Source organism: Rutidosis leptorrhynchoides, chromosome 9 (assembly GCF_046630445.1).
Source record: "Rutidosis leptorrhynchoides isolate AG116_Rl617_1_P2 chromosome 9, CSIRO_AGI_Rlap_v1, whole genome shotgun sequence".
Lineage (NCBI taxonomy): Eukaryota > Viridiplantae > Streptophyta > Magnoliopsida > Asterales > Asteraceae > Rutidosis > Rutidosis leptorrhynchoides.
The window spans coordinates 234,805,531-234,826,677 of record NC_092341.1 but is presented as its reverse complement, the minus strand read 5'-3'; positions in this window follow the sequence as shown (position 1 = coordinate 234,826,677).

Sequence of the window (21,147 nt, the reverse complement as noted above, 5' to 3'; positions counted from 1 at the left end):
TTAGAATCTGAGAGTTCCATAACTCTGGATAAAAATGTGTCTTTATACCATCTGAACGAAGTTAAAGTCAGACATCTTAATCCATTAAGAAGTGTTCTGATAGTATCTGAATTATCAGACCATCTTCCTTTAAAATGCTCAATTATATTAATAACTAAAGTATAGACAGCTTGGGTAACAACCTCATTATTTTCTGTCTTAATAGTATTAAGAATTACAGTATGGTCTTCGGGTTTTAAATAATTATCCCACCATCCTTTTAATTGTCCTGTAAATCCTGCTATTATCATATTAGAAATAGTTTTATCATTATTTCCATTACTTTTAGCAATAGTACTATACATTAGCATTCTATGGGCTAAATTATAAATTTGTCTTTCAGAATAACCATCTATGTTCCATTCATAGATTTTTTTTCCCACTATAACTATTATTAATTATGTAATCCTGTCCCTCATATAAAACATCTTGAGGAGTTGGTCTAGGATAATAATACAACCTTTGATTAGGTTTACTCAAGAATTTATTAGAATAGGTATTATTAGATTTACCTATTTTATTTATTTCATCATTAATATAATTTTTATATTCTTTATCAGAAAGTTCTACTTCTAAGGTATTTAATTTTAAAATTTTAAATTGTTCTGCTAATAATTTTTCTAGAACTTCGGTATTCTTTATTTTAAAATCATTAATACTATAAATTATAGAATAAATATGATTTAGAATAACAAAATAAGTAAACATATTCACAAAACAAAAAATTCTAAAACAGGAAACTAAGACTTCATAAAGGTTCTATTTATGATCGTCTTGGTCAAAGGGAGTTATTACAATCTGGTAGTCAAATACTCATAGTATGTTGAAGCTATTGAAACAAGACATTCAAAAGCAGCTTGTCTGATGTCTGCTTCCTTAAGGTACTGAGGGATTTGAGTGGTTTTGCCACTCCCTATTTCTCCAACAATGATTGTAGTGGCATGAGTCTCCACTAGATACAATATACTATTTCTGTATCTATATACAGGTAGTCGCTGTCTCTGTGTCTCTAGACTCGCATATCCATATGTGGATGATGGAGCTGCGGAGTAGAAAAGAAACCTCGCCTAGTTGTCACATTTTTTAGGGGGGTGTTTTGTTTTTTTTTTTCCATTTTTTCCCTTGTTGTCGTTTGGGTAAGATTTTGGGATGGGATGCATAAATTATAGAATAAATATGATTTAGAACAACAAAATAAGTAAACATATTCACAAAACAGAAAATTCTAAAACAGGAAACTAAGACTTCATAAAGGTTCTAGTTATGATCGTCATGGTCAAAGGGAGTTATTACAATCTGGTAGTCAAATACTCATATTGGTTAGTCAATGAGCTTTTGCCCTTGACGCCACACCTAGGCTTAAACGGGCCTAATCACGACAAAAGTTTAACATACTCTGAATATAAGGGACCACTTCAACCTTGACTATATATCGGATCGACCTTACAAAATCTTTTTCCTAGAATTTCCAGACTTTTTTTTTTCATTATTACATGAACTCAGTAGTCATATAATCAATATTATCCAACATTTAAGAACTTAGCCTTCCATTTAGGAGGCGATCATGAAAATATGTTTTAAATAAATAATCGGTAATAGAAAAGAAACTTACAATGGGGCGAGTGTTCTTCAAATATTCACAATATATTTCACAGACTTAGGTTATTACAGAAAATTATTAAAAGTGTAAACTGAAGAAATTCTGAAGAAAAAAAACTGATATCTACAAATGAACTCTGGCCTCTCTTATATAGAGGTATGAGGTCCATTACATTAATTATTGCCGACAAAAATTACATTATTAAGCCGACAAACACAAATTATTGTGGGACCCTCTTCACATGGCACAAATTATTATGGGACCCTCTTCACATGGCATCTTGGATTATTTCCCCGCTTTTCCTTTTCCACTCTTGTCTTCTTGCTCACTCATAATTGAAGTGGAATCTTCTGAATAATTGTTGAAAACTTGATTTTTTAATTCAGCAAAAATATCTGGAATAATAATTGGTAAATCATCTTCAGGATCTTGAGATTCTCCTGCTAAAACTGAAAATTTGTTGTCATCGTCAGACATTTCTTTCATTGATGTGTCTGATTTCGGATTTGAGAATTGCATCAAATCTTTTTCGACCTGCTCCATATATTCCTTTAAAATTTGTTGCTTTGTTGGATTAAGCACTCCTTGAGAAATTAATTTTGCCTCCATTAAATCCATTGGATTAACTGGAGCCAATTATTTCATCTTTTCCTTTGATTTCAAAGTACTCTGCTCTTTGTATTTTAGCAAAGTATTTTGAATATATTCAATTGTGTCTTTGGATGCTAATTCACCTGTTTCTTTATCTTTTTTAAGCATATTGACCCAGAATTTGGTATAATAGGCTCTTTTCAATTGAGACACTTCTTGATCATTATGTTCAATTTCTGGTTCCCATCTTAGAATCTATGGGATTGAAAATTCAATGAAGAAAATTAATGAGGGAATAATTTGAGTAACATTTTGAGATCTATTTTCCTCATATAATTTTGGACAAATATTTATCCATTCAACATAAAATTTGTCAAAAGGATAAATTAAAATTTGAACTGATGGACCATAAGATTTCCACCATTTAAAAAACCAATTAGGCAATCTAGGGTTATAAATCGTAGATGCTACCTTGATAAACCAAGAATGTTTATAATTTTGATTTTGTTAAAAAAATACTTTGTGGAGAGCTTCCACATAATCCCAATAGTTGTAACTAATTTTAAGTTTATTTTCAGGGTTTATAAATTGTTTTTCCCTGAATGGAGATATTCCCCAATCTTCTATAGATAAAATCCTTTTAATATGAATTTTACTATAAATATGAAATTTTCTACTTGAATTTTGATCCTCTTTAGTTGTATGCTTAATTTCACACGTAGAGGTATCAATCAATAATCTTTCAAAATATGTCCGAGACTTATAAGCCCGAACTGTATAAAAATTTGTATCTAAATACCTTGTCATTAATTCCCAAGGTGTTTCATTTAGATTAAAATGGTAATGGTAATTTAAAATATCCTGATATTCAAGAATTAAAATTATATCTTTATGAGAATTTTTTATAAAATTATCTGAAGAAGTTTCATTGTCTTCTTCTTGGATAATTGCATCCTTGTATGGAGTTTTAATTACTCCCTGTTTTTGTTGCATAAATTGCATAAATTGAGAAAATAATTCATCATTTCCCTGTAGTAAAGGAAATTGTTTGGTAAATTGGGAGGACTCTTGAATTTCTCCTTGAACAATTCTTGCGTCAATTAGTTGACCTCTGCCGTTTGAAATTACGGCTCTTCCTCTACCTCTTCCTCCTCTATTAGAGGAGTTTGAACCTCTTCCTCTTCCTCTAGGAATCATTCCTACAAAAATTCTCTGGTTAAGAAATTAGGAAGAGAATTTTCTTCCCCTTTCTTGTAAATTATTTGAAAATCAAATGGGGCTAAATGAGCTTGCCATCTACCAAACATTTGCTTAGAAACATCATGTTTAAAATCTTTTGTAAACATAAATTTTGCAGATTGACAATCAGTTTTGATTATAAATTGCTGATTATATAAATCATCCTGAAATGTTAAAACACATCTAACAATTGATAAAATTTCTTTAGCAATAGTAGCATAGTTCTTTTGGCTATTATTCCATTTTCCAGAATGAAAATCTTACTAAGTATTCAAATTTATTTTCTGGATTAATTTGTTTTAATATACCTCCATACCTTATATCAGAAGCATCAGTTTCAATAATTTTTTGCCAATTAGGGTTTGCTAAGGATAAACAAGGTAAAGTTTTTACCTTTTCTTTAATTTTCTGTACCATTTTAGTATGTTCATTTGTCTAGGGGGTTGGAACTTTTTTAAGCCTATCATATAAGATAGCAGTATCCTGGGCTAAATTCTTGTAAAAGGGAGAAATATAATTTAAACTTCCTAAAAACCTTTGTAATTGGGTTTTATCAGTAATTTCATCAGGAAATTTAGAAGCAAATTCAATACTTCTATTTATAGGAATTATATTCCCTTTTTCAATATTATGACCAAGAAATCTAACTTTAGTTTGAAATAATATCATTTTTAGTTTAGAAATTACTAGACCATTCTGAATAATTAATTTTTCAAAAATTTCTAAATGTTTAAAATGTAATTCTATATTTTTAGAAAATATTAAAATATCATCGATATAGACAATTATAAATTCTCCATAAGGATTAAATATATCATTCATAATTTTCTAAAATTCCGAGGGGGCATTTTTAAGACCAAAAGGCATGAGATTCCATTCATATTGGCCAAATGGGACATTAAATGCAGTTTTATATCTATCCGATTCATCTATTTGAATTTGCCAATACCCTAATTTTAAATCAAATTTAGAAAATATGTTAGAATTGTGTAATCTGTAACGACCCGACAAAATCGTCATTGACGGCGCCGTTAACTTAGGTCCCGTTGCGTGGTCGTAGTCCCTATATGAGACTCGTTTGACCAAAATTATGTCGCATTCATTTGAAAGGTATAAGACTTGCAAAGTTTAGTTTACAAAACCGTTCGACAACAAGTCTAAGTTTACAAAAGTCATAAAGTACAAATGAAATAACTTGCGACATAATATAAGTTGAAAAACACAGTTGCTATAAATAGCGTAAGTATGTAAACAATATGTTTGAATCCAAAGGTGCTATCACTAGCGTATGCATGTATGTATGCTTGACTCCAAGCAAGAAATCAGAGTGTATGCATGTATGCTTGACCCCAAGCAAGTATGAATGTACGCGGAAGCATGTATCAAGTAGCCATGTATGAACCTGAGAAACATATAGAAAACTGTCAACGAAAAACGTTGGTGAAATCATAGGTGTATTAGTAAAAGTTATATTTTGAACCACAAGATTTAGTATTTCCATAAATTGATCATCCAAAAGTTGCATTCCAAAAGTATTGTTCGCGAGCACCCAATTATCAAGACTTAACGTTTCCTCCCATTGTATACCCCATCACTTAGTGCTAGAACAAACACTGATTCTCGAAAATATATTTCATCCGTAGACGGTAGCGAACCGTCCGAAATGAGGGTTTGTCAAACCCGTATGGCCACACAATATAAGTTCTCGCTTACACCCTGCAAGTGTAACTAATGATAATCGAATTGAGGATTTTTGTTCTAACTCGCTGTGGAATGTTTGTTTTCCTTGTACTTGTGTTCAAAGTATAAAAGTAAGTAGTACAAAATGTAACAAAGTATATGTTTCTCAGCCCACAATTTAAAAGTATAAAAAGTTGTTGAAAAGGTGGGACTATGATCTCACCTCGAGTGCACGAGTATAAAAGTACTTCACAAAGTAAACGTGTGCATGAAAGTTGCTTAGCCTTGACCTAAACAAATAAGTTGTATCAATTAACCGGTTACGACACAAAGTCGGGTGAAATGTGTTCAATTAGTCCTATGGCTCGTTACGACTCGAATAGTATAGCATGTGAGTCACGTTGTCAAGTTTCATGCAAGAATCAAGTATAAAAGCATGTTAGAACGATTGTAATAAAGTTTGAGTTGACATTTCAAAACCTTACCATTAGAAAGGAAATCTTATTACGTTTCCAACGATATTTGATTCATCGAAAACGGAGTTACGGTCAAAAAGTTATGGCCAAAACAAGTTTGCTGAAGTTCGGATGAAACAGGCAATTGTCGCGGCGCGACAAATTGCTCCGCGGCGCGACAAATGCCTATGTTGAAGGTCAGAAAGCCTGAAAAACATGTTCTAAAATCACCCTTTGGGCCACGGCGCGACAAATTGCTCCGCGGCGCGACAATGGCCGTGGCCTGGTCCCTGGTCAGTTTCAAATGTTCAAGTCTTGGTCAAAACTTCAAACAACCATAAAACGCAAACCGTAAACAACTAGAAGGCGTATCTTATACCGTTGGAAAGCTCTTTTGACAAGGAACACAACTAAACATGTTTCATCAAACAAAAACAACATTTTCCATAACCGATTTCTCGTCAAGTGATCATTAAAAGTCCATTTTCAAAGTTTCAAGTTCATCAATTGCATTTTAAGTTTCGGGAATCCAATTCACACATATGATATGCCGTTTTGAAGGTAATTAAGCATACATTACAACTAATCACTAACAATTAACATTCCATGGTATTCAAGCATCAAAAGTTCATGTCAAGGACTATCAAACCCTAGTCAAACATCAAAAAAGTCAATATTCATGTTTTTGAAGTTTTCTTAATCAACCTACGCATCAAAACGAAGCTAGTGATACTAGTAACACAATTAAAACATGCACTTTAACAATCTAACAACATTAACTCATCCAAAATCAAGGATTAAGCAAACCCATTTCAAGTTCATGCTAGTTACTCCAAAAACAACAAATCGAGCAAACCAAACATATATTCATGTTAGACTTGAGCCATAGACACTAACTAACACCATTTCAAATCAAAAACACGAATTTAGAGAAATTTAGTGTTTTAGAAATGTTACCCAAAATGGATGAAATTGGTACCAAATCGAAGAGGATGATGAGAGGATCACGAATATGTAATTTGTTTTGAAGTTTGCTTCCCGATCCGAATTTAGATGATGAATTATGTTTGTGTTCTTGAGAGAAAAAAAAAAGAAAGAAAGAGAGAGAGGTGGAGGGATTGAATGGGTGAGAATGGTGGGTTGACTAGTTGACCTAGTCAACTAGTTTGCCCACTTGACAACTTCGGTCCCTCAAGTTTCAAAGCGGGTGCGGGAATTAACCAAACGAATTATTTTAAAAAACGCTCGAGTAACCGAGTGATGTTATAATTAAATAACGAGAATATTATAAACGTTAGTCAACGGAAACTACGAATTTAAATAACGAAAGGTATTATTTAAAAGAAAAAGACGGTGTTAAAATAAATTTAACGGAAAACGCGGGATGTTACATTATCCACACCTCAAAAGAAATTTCGTCCCGAAATTTAGTTGGAAGTAGTAGTTGTTGAATCTTCCTCGAGATTTTGTGTTGCCAATTCTACGAATAAGTGAAGGTACGTCCTTGAGTATTTCCACGAATTTTGACGGTCGGGATCATATGTTGTTTTAAGGTTTGGCTTCACGATTTATGGTTTCAACCGGTCCTCCTAGGAAGTGAGGGTTATCGTCGATAGTGAGTTCATCAAAGGAGATAACAAGTTCTCGTTTCGCAAAACACGTCTTTGAGTTGATACATCGAATGTAGGATAAACGGGGACCCAAAATGAGTCGGAAAAGTCTAAACGGCTAGCGACGGGTCCAAAACACCCCAAGAATTTAAAGGATCAAAATATCGCGGATTTAGCTTCCTACGTTTTCCCGAAACGGATTGCACCTTTCCAAGGTGCGACTCTTAACGTGACGCGGTTTCCCACGCGGAATTTGAAATGTTTACGTCTAACATCGGCGTAGCTCTTGGTGATTACGAGTCGCGTAGGGTTTTACCTGAATATGAACAAATTTTCTCGGTTGCTCATGAATAACCTCGGCCCCGGTGAATTGATCATCGTTTACTTGGTTCGACAAAGGAGAACGACGTTTCCGGTCACATGTGGTTTCAAAAGGAGTGACGTTAAAACCCGAATGAAAATCATTGTAGTACGAGGATTCGGTTAAAGGAAAATACTTTTCTCAAGTAAATTTGAAGTTAGTAATACAACTCGTATTATTGATTCTAAGGTTTAAATCGTATGTTTGTTCGGTCCGTCGGGTTGCGGATGGTACGCGGTACTCATGTCTAAACGTGGTCCCGAGGCTTTTTGTGAGGCACTCCGAAGTCTAGAAATGAAACGAGGATCTCGGTCCAAAACGGAGTACATTCCGTAAGGTATATTTAGACAAGTTTGTTAGGACAAGTTTCTCAAGAAAATTCGCGTCGCGAAAGATTTATCAGTTTCCAAAAACGTTCGTCGGGGCAAGTCCTCATCGGTTTCTGAAAGAAAAACGTTCGTCGGAACTATTCACCCTCGAGGTGAATACTAGTATAACGTGGAGAGTCTCTCTCCATTGGGAATTTAGAATAAGGACCTCCTGAACCGGAAGTACGAGGGTGATGCAAAAGAAGTTTCCGCCTCGGCGCGAGCATAACGAGTAAATCGTAATTAGTCAATAAGACTGTGCGAGGACGAGATAGTATACACGTGTAACATACGGTTGAAGTCGAGAGGAATCGGTAATTCATTCGGAAGCATAAGTATAGTTCGACAAAAATCGAAGGTGTGTCCCCGGTATGGTTGTTATAAATATTCTCGGAGTTTTCGGATGTCCAAACCTGAAAAGATGAAGTCATGTACATGGCACATGGTGGTGTTTAGGTTGATCGAGTCTAACCACCATCACGCGTCACTAGAACTTTGGTATGTCTTACCGTAATATAACCACGTTGATCGAGTGTCGTTATATTACGCTAACTCATACTTCCATTCCCACATCACTCTATAGATTCAAGTTCGTGTAATCGCGAAAATCTAAAATGAACAAAATGTAACGACGTCTCAAACGTGACTCGTATTAAATCGAAAGAGTTTCTACAACTCTAGAGAAGCGTTTCCCCGTGGGAAGTGTATAAATGATTGTTCACGTCAATGTGGTTCGAGTCAGACAACATTGTATTTAGGTATGAAAAGAGTAACGAGTCATGATAACAAGTAATACGCAACCGTAGCGATAAATGGTGATGACGATACTCATCTAGAGTAGTGACAGTGACTTTACAATATTCATGGATAGTAAGATGAGACGGAGGAAATAACAACCAAGGAGTCAGAATTCCCGAACTAGAGTGACTAACGAAGTCGTGGTCATCCGTACGTGTATAAACCTTGAATTCACGTGTGTTACCAAAAAGTGGCGGAATACGAGTTCGTATGATGAAGGTTGGGTACCATTAAAAAGTTTGCCTAAGAATGATTCATGTATAATGCACAAGTAGTCAAGTAAGTGCTATCTATAGCAAATGTATGTCAGAATGCAATGGCTAACTATCCGGTTGTAGTCTAGACTCACTAATGCGTCCTAACGACTCTGTTAGACACACTAATGCACGTCCTAGTTCCCTACAACCAACGCTCTGATACCATCTGTAACGACCCGACAAAATCGTCATTGACGGCGCCGTTAACTTAGGTCCCGTTGCGTGGTCGTAGTCCCTATATGAGACTCGTTTGACCAAAATTATGTCGCGTTCATTTGAAAGGTATAAGACTTGCAAAGTTTAGTTTACAAAACCGTTCGACAACAAGTCTAAGTTTACAAAAGTCATAAAGTACAAATGAAATAACTTGCGACATAATATAAGTTGAAAAACACAGTTGCTATAAATAGCGTAAGTATGTAAACAATATGTTTGAATCCAAAGGTGCTATCACTAGCGTATGCATGTATGTATGCTTGACTCCAAGCAAGAAATCAGAGTGTATGCATGTATGCTTGACCCCAAGCAAGTATGAATGTACGCGGAAGCATGTATCAAGTAGCCATGTATGAACCTGAGAAACATATAGAAAACTGTCAACGAAAAACGTTGGTGAAATCATAGGTGTATTAGTAAAAGTTATATTTTGAACCACAAGATTTAGTATTTCCATAAATTGATCATCCAAAAGTTGCATTCCAAAAGTATTGTTCGCGAGCACCCAATTATCAAGACTTAACGTTTCCTCCCATTGTATACCCCATCACTTAGTGCTAGAACAAACACTGATTCTCGAAAATATATTTCATCCGTAGACGGTAGCGAACCGTCCGAAATGAGGGTTTGTCAAACCCGTATGGCCACACAATATAAGTTCTCGCTTACACCCTGCAAGTGTAACTAATGATAATCGAATTGAGGATTTTTGTTCTAACTCGCTGTGGAATGTTTGTTTTCCTTGTACTTGTGTTCAAAGTATAAAAGTAAGTAGTACAAAATGTAACAAAGTATATGTTTCTCAGCCCACAATTTAAAAGTATAAAAAGTTGTTGAAAAGGTGGGACTATGATCTCACCTCGAGTGCACGAGTATAAAAGTACTTCACAAAGTAAACGTGTGCATGAAAGTTGCTTAGCCTTGACCTAAACAAATAAGTTGTATCAATTAACCGGTTACGACACAAAGTCGGGTGAAATGTGTTCAATTAGTCCTATGGCTCGTTACGACTCGAATAGTATAGCATGTGAGTCACGTTGTCAAGTTTCATGCAAGAATCAAGTATAAAAGCATGTTAGAACGATTGTAATAAAGTTTGAGTTGACATTTCAAAACCTTACCATTAGAAAGGAAATCTTATTACGTTTCCAACGATATTTGATTCATCGAAAACGGAGTTACGGTCAAAAAGTTATGGCCAAAACAAGTTTGCTGAAGTTCGGATGAAACAGGCAATTGTCGCGGCGCGACAAATTGCTCCGCGGCGCGACAAATGCCTATGTTGAAGGTCAGAAAGCCTGAAAAACATGTTCTAAAATCACCCTTTGGGCCACGGCGCGACAAATTGCTCCGCGGCGCGACAATGGCCGTGGCCTGGTCCCTGGTCAGTTTCAAATGTTCAAGTCTTGGTCAAAACTTCAAACAACCATAAAACGCAAACCGTAAACAACTAGAAGGCGTATCTTATACCGTTGGAAAGCTCTTTTGACAAGGAACACAACTAAACATGTTTCATCAAACAAAAACAACATTTTCCATAACCGATTTCTCGTCAAGTGATCATTAAAAGTCCATTTTCAAAGTTTCAAGTTCATCAATTGCATTTTAAGTTTCGGGAATCCAATTCACACATATGATATGCCGTTTTGAAGGTAATTAAGCATACATTACAACTAATCACTAACAATTAACATTCCATGGTATTCAAGCATCAAAAGTTCATGTCAAGGACTATCAAACCCTAGTCAAACATCAAAAAAGTCAATATTCATGTTTTTGAAGTTTTCTTAATCAACCTACGCATCAAAACGAAGCTAGTGATACTAGTAACACAATTAAAACATGCACTTTAACAATCTAACAACATTAACTCATCCAAAATCAAGGATTAAGCAAACCCATTTCAAGTTCATGCTAGTTACTCCAAAAACAACAAATCGAGCAAACCAAACATATATTCATGTTAGACTTGAGCCATAGACACTAACTAACACCATTTCAAATCAAAAACACGAATTTAGAGAAATTTAGTGTTTTAGAAATGTTACCCAAAATGGATGAAATTGGTACCAAATCGAAGAGGATGATGAGAGGATCACGAATATGTAATTTGTTTTGAAGTTTGCTTCCCGATCCGAATTTAGATGATGAATTATGTTTGTGTTCTTGAGAGAAAAAAAAAAGAAAGAAAGAGAGAGAGGTGGAGGGATTGAATGGGTGAGAATGGTGGGTTGACTAGTTGACCTAGTCAACTAGTTTGCCCACTTGACAACTTCGGTCCCTCAAGTTTCAAAGCGGGTGCGGGAATTAACCAAACGAATTATTTTAAAAAACGCTCGAGTAACCGAGTGATGTTATAATTAAATAACGAGAATATTATAAACGTTAGTCAACGGAAACTACGAATTTAAATAACGAAAGGTATTATTTAAAAGAAAAAGACGGTGTTAAAATAAATTTAACGGAAAACGCGGGATGTTACATAATCTATCCAATAAATCCTTTTTATTAGGAATTGGATATCTAATCCATTTTAAAACTTTATTTAAAGGTTTGTAATTAATAACAAGTCTTGGTACACCTCTCTCTTGTTCAGCATGTTTATTAACATAAAAAGCAGTACAAGACCATTGAGATTTAGAGGGTCTTATTAATTTTTTCTCCATTAAGGACTGAATTTCTCTTTTGCATAATTGATGTCGTGCGAGGTGTACGTAAAATACTATATATTTTTTATACGAAAAGCGATACAAATTACACAAGTTTTAATTATTTACAAAATGGATATACCTAAACCTTGCTACAACACTATAGGCAGTGTACCTAATCGTAGAGTAGTATAGTTTTTAGTAAGTCCGGTTCGTTCCACAGGGAGCGGGCTTATTGCACACTATATTTTTAAACAACTATATTTGTACAAAATATATATAATTATATATAATAATATATAAAAGGGGGTTTACCGTTTAATGACCGATTTGTCGATTTTAAGACTTTAGTCGCAGTTAAAACCTAATGTAAAATATAAAATAAATACAAGACTTAAATTAAAGCGTAAAGTAAATAACGATAATGAAATTGCTAATAATAAAAGTGCGATAAAATAAACTTACGATAATTAAAAAGTACGATAATTAAAAGTGCGATTAAATAACAATAAATAAAAGTGCGATAATTAGAAGTGCAATTAAATATAAAATAAAGGAAATTAAATATGAAATAAAAGAATTATGCTTATTTAAACTTCCGTAACCATGATGTTTGACGTTTTGATTTTAATCTATTGTCCTGGGCTAATTGTCCTTTGTCCTGGATGTATTTGAAACCTATCTGGTTTTTGTCCATAATAGTTCATCGGTCATAATTATAAACTGCTCGGCAAATTTAACCTTATACCCGAAGTCAAATATTCCAACTAACTGGGGATTCGAACTGTAACAAGGTCATAATACTTTGCTTAATGAATACACCAGGTTATCGACTGTGTGTAAACCAAGGTTTTAATACTTTGTTAACAATTACACCAATTACCCTTGAATGTAATCCACCCCTGTTTTAATGAGTCCATTGACTATTAATCCATCCCCGTGTACAGTCAAATGAACAATAATTCGTACTTATAAATATCCCGCCCATCGTGTCCGATTAAGCGTATGTGGTTATATATAGATACTTCAAATCATAACCTTTATATTAAATTAACGAGGTATCGTTAATTTAATATAAAGCCCATTAATAGCTCATAGTCTAATTTCCACAAGTGTCGTTCTTTTGTCCAAACCCCAATTATGGTACAAAATCCAATTACCCCGTCTTTAATATTTAGTCCAACATCATGATTACTTTGGCTCAAATAAGCATAATAATAACTTAAGTACGAGACATTAATTTAAAAAGGAGAACATAGCTTACATTGATTATTTATCGCGTAGTGTTACACGGACAGAGCTCCGACTTTAAAAACCCGTAAAAATAACTTTTACATAACCCAAACTAATCTAATATAACACTAATCTATACTATATATACATATATATATTTATTTATATTATACTAGGGAGTATTATTATTATTATGTATATATTACTCGCAGAATTCGTGACCTTTTATAGGAATTTTGATTTCTGACAGCTCCGCGAGTCGTGGAGTTTTTAGCCTTCAAACTCCGCGAGTCGCGGAGTTTGAAAATCCAGCTCAGGATCATTTGTCTCATAGCTTGTCGACATAATTTTTAAATATATATAATATATAAATAATTTATATAATTATTTAAATATTATATTATATTCTTGTGCATAGTTGACTTGTAATTTTTGGTCTGTTGCGTCGGGCGTTGATAGTTGACTCATGTCCCGGTTCCGGATTTTCGAACGTCCTTGCGTACAATTTAATATCTTGTACTTTGCGTTTTGTAACTTGTACTCTTGTCATTTTTAGACGTTTTTCATCAATAAATTGAACCTTTTGAATTGTATCTTGAACATTTGAGCTTTTTGGACGTTTGTGTCTTCAAATCTTCATTTTCGCCTTTTGTCTTCGCACTTATTTATTTAAACAATTACAATGAAAATATAATACAATTACATATGAAAACCTATTATTTAGGAGGGATATTGCTATGAAATATATGTTCCTTTTTAGCCTTATCAAACATCCCCACACTTGAGCGTTGCTTGTCCTCAAGCAATACAGAATTTGAAATAAAAACATACATGAATCACTTTTTTATTCATCACACTTTGTACATCAGTGATTTTGATATGGTGGTATAAACAATGATAGTAACGATAGAACCATGGTTAAAGGTGGGTGTGTCATCCACAGTTGCCTCGGGTTTAGGTCAACGACACTTGCAATCAAATTGCCGATTTACTTTCGGTTTCCAAAGCAAAGTGCACATTTGAAAGGCGGTTTACAGTCCCACATGACTATGAAAATTTAGATCCGTAAGGAAATTGGATCTTTATGAAAACATTTGATCTTTTGAAAATTCAATCTAGTTTTTACCCTAGATAAGTTTTCCGGAATAACCCTTCACCGGTGTTTGCAAATTATTTTTGTGGGTTGTGTGGGTTTCAGATTTGAAAATTTTAGCTCAACACTTGTGGTTTTGTGTTACCCACTTGCTAACCTTGTATTAGGAAAGCAACACGTCCAGTATACTTGCTCCGTATATTACCTTTCGATAAACTACCGTCCGGTTGTAAAGGAAAGCGTTGAACAAGCAACTGTTAAGGCAATGTCCCCTGACATGCTTTTAATTATGGTCTATAACGTGTCGGACGCAATTACTATCCTTTGTAGGAGCAATAGTAAAGCTCACCCTAGGAATTTTTCGGTCTGGCACAAGGTCCTGTCTTCGACCATGCTATGCAACCACCGTTCTTACGGTTGACACCCGAATTGGTTCAGGTGACTTAATAAATTCCAGTTGAATTCCTAGGATTTTACGTTCAATGGTAATGAACGCATTGAAAATGGGTTTTCAGAAAACAAATCGGTTTATAATTTTGATCAAAATATTTTCTCGTTCAAGCTCGAGTTTAGATATCATTGAATTCCATGAGTTTGAATTCTCAATCTTTAAGGTCAATCTCAAGGATTGAGTAATATCAGTCTTAAAAGCTGATTTTTAATCTTTAAGGAGATTATCCTTTTTGGGGATCTGATTCATTAGTCTTATCAAGCTAATTTGCACGGTGCCCCCCCCATTGTACGAGATAAATCCTTCTCATGGTTAGGATAAATCTGACCACTTGGCGACCCTGTTTGATGCTGAGGTCCGTGGATTTCCTGCTGATTTTAGAGATGACTTTTCTAGATTTTTCGTCAACCTACAGCTGGTCTGGACGACAACTTCATGACCTAAATCAAGAAGCGCGTGTCTTTTTCGGAAGACTTTACTTCCTTTTAATGATGGAATTGATTCATCGTGTAGATCCATCTTTTCTTTCAAATATATTACAGTAAATCGGGTAAAACAGTTAATTTAGTCCAAAACAAAAGCACCTGCAATAACTTTATAGAAACATGTGATAGATAGTTTTTAATTGAATAACTTGGTACATTCTCCCCACACTTAGTTTCTTTCTTTGCCTTTTTATTCTCCTTTATTCCATTTAAATGAATTCAATCGTTTTAGGGTGTTTCTCAATTTATGTCCTTTCCGAGGTAACGATAATTTCGGTATTAACACCTAGTTTTCACCGTTCATAAATATATATAAACATGATTTTGACTTCATTTAGTTGAAAATTTTGAAAAATTTTCACAAAATTTGGCAAATAAACCAAGTGTAAACCCGAGAGAATTTATAACCCTTCCCCACACTTGAGATCATGCAATGCCCTCATTTGGATGAAATCAGACTATAATTATAAATTCATGAGGGTGATTAGTGTAGAAAAGTGATTGAAAATACCCAGTTTGTAATTACAAAGCTCGTCGAATGATAGATGGCGCGGCTCATCATTCATTCCTTCTTGTTTTATCACACATATTTTTCTTCAAAAACGGTTGCTTTTCTGAACTGTTTGCTAATCTTTAAAAATGCGTCTTTTACCCTAATTTATTATGCATGTTTATTAACGAGTTATGCACTAACCCGAACCCCTAATTTAACGTTAAGTGGGGTTAAACTTCCCCACACTTAGCTGACGACATGTGAAGTCGGTAGAATAAGTTCCACGAATTAAAATAGTGAGCCAGTTATTTACATCTCGGGTGGTATAAAATATATTAATGGGTTTAAAGTTTAGACCTACCCGATCGTCACTACTTAATTCTTTTTTAAGTGTAGCTTTTAGTAAATGGATATGTCTCTTTTCTGGTTCTTGGTCAAATGGATCGATATACACCGACATACATATTATAGGGTGGACAATTTCTAACGTTTCCTTCCTTTTATTCTCAACGTCAAAGTTTTCACCTCTATTACCCAATTGGGTGAAATTCGAGGTGTCATTATCTATTACAGCTCGTAGTTCATTTCCGGTGGATGACTCGTCTATTGAGAATATTGGGTTGGAAGGTTGTGGAATGGTGAAGTTCGGTTTGGCCTTGGGGGTAAAATTTTCAACGTTATCGTTTTCCCATGAGTACCAATTTGTCACCCTTACTTCTTCTTCATCCATTGATGGATTGATGATTTCATCGGTAGAGGCTAATGTGTCATTATGTTGTGAAATTGGTAAGACTGAATAAAAAGTATCATCGGGATAGTTGGTGATTTCGGAGCTCTCGAATTCATCAAAATTCGATGATATGAGATTTTCTTGTACAATACTCCTCAGATCAGCAGGTGTGTAGTCTGATAGAGTTTCAGCTTGCCGGTTTACAAACTCTCTCATTTGTTCATTTTGAGCATTGAGTTCTTCGAGTTTGATTTTCATATTGTCTAATAAATTTTCAGACACGTAATTTTCCTCGTCTACTGGTTGTTGAGTTTGGAAATATTCTTGGGAATAATCCCAATTTGAATTGTATTCTTCATAATCATTCCATTCAGGTTCCGTGGGTGCGTAATTTTCCATAGGAACGTAATAATAACATTCCCATGTTGAGTGATAATCTCCACAGATTTCACAACCAGTTATTGTTTCGTCATTCGTGATCCAAGATTGACCAAATGAATTGTCATCAACACCCATTTGAGAGTATTGATTTAATTGATTTTGGATATCAAAAAGAGTTTCCATAGCCTTGTTTTCAAAATTTTCCATTTTATTGCGATGGCCAAATTTTAGCTACAATGTGGTGCATTTACTAATTATCCTATTAGTTATAAAAATAGAAAAACTTATATAAGTTGTCCAATTAATAGACTTTTCTGCTTTTGTCCACGTTTCGAATAGCCAATAGATGCAGCAGGGAGCCAGAACCCTTTAAATCGGAAGCTCACAACTCAGCCACTAACAAATCCAACTATTACTACGAAGCAGAAAATTGTCAACGTCCATTAATTTAACCACTTAAATAATTTTTCTTTCTGTTTAAGATAATAGATAAGAAATAGAGAAAATTTCTAAGTCCTAAAAACTAAAGCGTCGAGAAATAAGAAAGAAAAAGAATGCGCGTCGAAAAACGTCAAAAAAATAAAAATAAGAAAATAGCGCGTCGTAACTTAAAAGTCTAAAAATTAAATCTAAAAAGTTACGCCTAAAGGTATTAAAGCTTAAAGGAATTCTATATCCAAAACGGCAATAACTTAATTAGGCACTAAAATCTAAAAACGGCGTCGCAAAATTCTAAAGCACCTAAATCTTAGTCTAAAGAAAAAGCACTTAAGGGATTTTACGGCAAAGCCTAAAAATCTAGAAGTAAAAATAACTATGGCAAAAACTAAGTTTAAAACTTAATATGAGCTAAAAATACAAATATTACGCTAAAACGATTAAAAAGGGACAAAATATAAAAATATACAAAAAGTTGTAAAAAGTACAATTTTTATAAAAATATTATTTATTTATTAAAACTATTAATTTTACATATAATAAAACTAATTAAAATTTAAAATACAATTTAATTAAAAAAAACTTAAACTAATTATAATAATTAAACTAATTAGGGTTTATTAATAATAATAATAATAAAATCCGTAATTAATGTGAAATTAGGGTTCTTTCACGTGTGTCAGAGTGTCTACGCGAGTCGCGGTATTTCAAGCAGCAAACCCCGCGAGTCGCGGGGTTCCAAAATTCAACTCTGGTACAGTTTTTAATTCGACGTGTTTTTTTTTTTTTTTTTAACTTAAGTTTTATATTGTTTTTCTAAAAATATATATATTTATACAAAAATAAATTAAAAATATAGAGTTTTGCCGACTTCCCCGACAGCGGCGCCAAAGACTTGATGTCGTGCGAGGTGTACGTAAAATACTATATATTTTTTATACGAAAAGCGATACAAATTACACAAGTTTTAATTATTTACAAAATGGATATACCTAAACCTTGCTACAACACTATAGGCAGTGTACCTAATCGTAGAGTAGTATAGTTTTTAGTAAGTCCGGTTCGTTCCACAGGGAGCGGGCTTATTGCACACTATATTTTTAAACAACTATATTTGTACAAAATATATATAATTATATATAATAATATATAAAAGGGGGTTTACCGTTTAATGACCGGTTTGTCGATTTTAAGACTTTAGTCGCAGTTAAAACCTAATGTAAAATATAAAATAAATACAAGACTTAAATTAAAGCGTAAAGTAAATAACGATAATGAAATTGCGAATAATAAAAGTGCGATAAAATAAACTTACGATAATTAAAAAGTACGATAATTAAAAGTGCGATTAAATAACAATAAATAAAAGTGCGATAATTAGAAGTGCAATTAAATATAAAATAAAGGAAATTAAATATGAAATAAAAGAATTATGCTTATTTAAACTTCCGTAACCATGATGTTTGACGTTTTGATTTTAATCTATTGTCCTGGGCTAATTGTCCTTTGTCCTGGATGTATTTGAAACCTATCTGGTTTTTGTCCATAATAGTTCATCGGTCATAATTATAAACTGCTCGGCAAATTTAACCTTATACCCGAAGTCAAATATTCCAACTAACTGGGGATTCGAACTGTAACAAGGTCATAATACTTTGCTTAATGAATACACCAGGTTATCGACTGTGTGTAAACCAAGGTTTTAATACTTTGTTAACAATTACACCAATTACCCTTGAATGTAATCCACCCCTGTTTTAATGAGTCCATTGACTATTAATCCATCCCCGTGTACGGTCAAATGAACAATAATTCGTACTTATAAATAATTCGTACTATTTAAAAAGTCTTGATTTTCTGAAGAATCTGGAAAATCTTGTTTAGAAATTTCTTTTCCTTTTTCTAGATTTATTATTCTAGTTTCTAAGGATATATTATTCTTTTTAATAAATTGAATCCCTCTTTTAAGATTGTTAATTTCTATTATTAAATCTTCTTTTGTTGTTTGATAATTAGTTTTAGTTTTCTGTTTTAATAAATCAAAGACATCAGCCATTTTATAAGTTTGAGTATTTAGAAGATTATCCATTGGTTCAAAAGTACTGGCTTCTTCATTTAATAATTTTTCTATAAGTGTAATCTTTGCTTCAGGATCTTTTATATCCTTAATTAAACTATAAGTATCTTTATTAAGAACATTAATTCGGAGGTTTTCAAACTGAGCTTGAATTTTATATATCTCATTATCAGAGGATATAGAATTTTTACAATCGCAATCAGTGTCTGACATTAAAGATTCATCATCTAGAAACTGTATATTTTCTTCGATTAATTCATCATCTGATTCACTTATAGCATTTTCTGAATCTGAATTATCAGAAAGTAGTAAAATCCTTGATAAACCTTCTTTTACACAAACTCCAATTAGTTTTCCATAAGTAAAATTTTCATATCTAATTGAGGCTTCATTTCCTCTTATAGAATTTCTAATCTTTTCTGCAAAAAGACTAGGGAGACCATCAATAAATTTTGATTTTCAAAGATTACTATTAGAATCTGAGAGTTCCATAACTCTGGATAAAAATGTGTCTTTATACCATCTGAACGAAGTTAAAGTTTGACATCTTAATCCATTAAGAAGTGTTCTGATAGTATCTAAATTATCAGACCATCTTCCTGTAAGATATGAAAATTTTACTTATGGAAAATTAATTGGAGTTTGTGTCCAAGAAGGTTTAAGTTTATTCTCCCATGACCTTCTTCCAATTTTCATCCCAATTATTATCTTCCTTGTTATAAAAGCCTACATTTTATTGAGACATATATTTCGTATACATATGTAACGTAATTAATTCCGTAAAGAAAATCCATATTTGAATAATAATAATAATAATAATAATAATATAATAATAATAATAATAATAATAATAATAATATATACATATACACATATATATATATATACATATATATATATATATATATACATATATATATATATATATATACATATATATATATATATATATATACATATATAGTGGTAGGATCAACAGAGAAGTAACCAATCGGGGGGAATCGAGGGGAAGCAAATTTTTTTTTTTCATTTTTTGAAAAAACTTTATTCACGAACATTGTAGATTGGATGAAAATATGAACATTTAATAAAGACACTTTGTGATAAATGTTTTTATTTTTGCGAGAAAACGCTTGAAGAAGTAATATATAACAATTATCGTGTTTTTCGAGCGTATGTTGAGGTTTTAGATATTAGGGTTTAGATATTAGGGTTTATAGGGTTTAGATATTAGCGTTTAGAAATTTAGGGTTTAGGGTTTAGATTTAGGATTAGATTTAGGATTTAGATTGAGTTTTTAACACGAACGGCCCATAAACCCAAAACACCAAACCCTAAACCCTAAACTCTAAATTGAACTAAATTTTACTTCACAAAACATGAAAAAAGAACGTTAACATTCTTCACAAACAATATTATCTTGAATGTTATTTTTGTCGAACGTTTTCCCGCCAAAATAATAACATTCATCACGCAGTGTCTTTTTTAAATGTTCATATTTTCGTGTGATCTTGATGCTTGAAAAAAAGATTCCAAAAAAACGAAAAAAGAAAAATTTGCTTCCCCCCACTTCCCCCCGATTGGTTACTTCCCCATTGATCCTGCCATATATATATATATATATATATATATATATATATATATATATATATATATATATATATATATATATATATATATATATATATATATATATATATATAGCAGCCTAACATTTAGATTTACCTACTGACGTTTTAATTACGAATATTCTATTGATCTCCGTCGTTAATCAGTGGCGGATAAAAGTCTTCAAAAAAAATCCCAAATTTTTAAATTAACTATATTTATTTAATTCGGTCTGTTGGGGTGTAAAATTGTTCATTAATTATTAAATAAAAGTTAACTCACTGTCCATGCTAGAT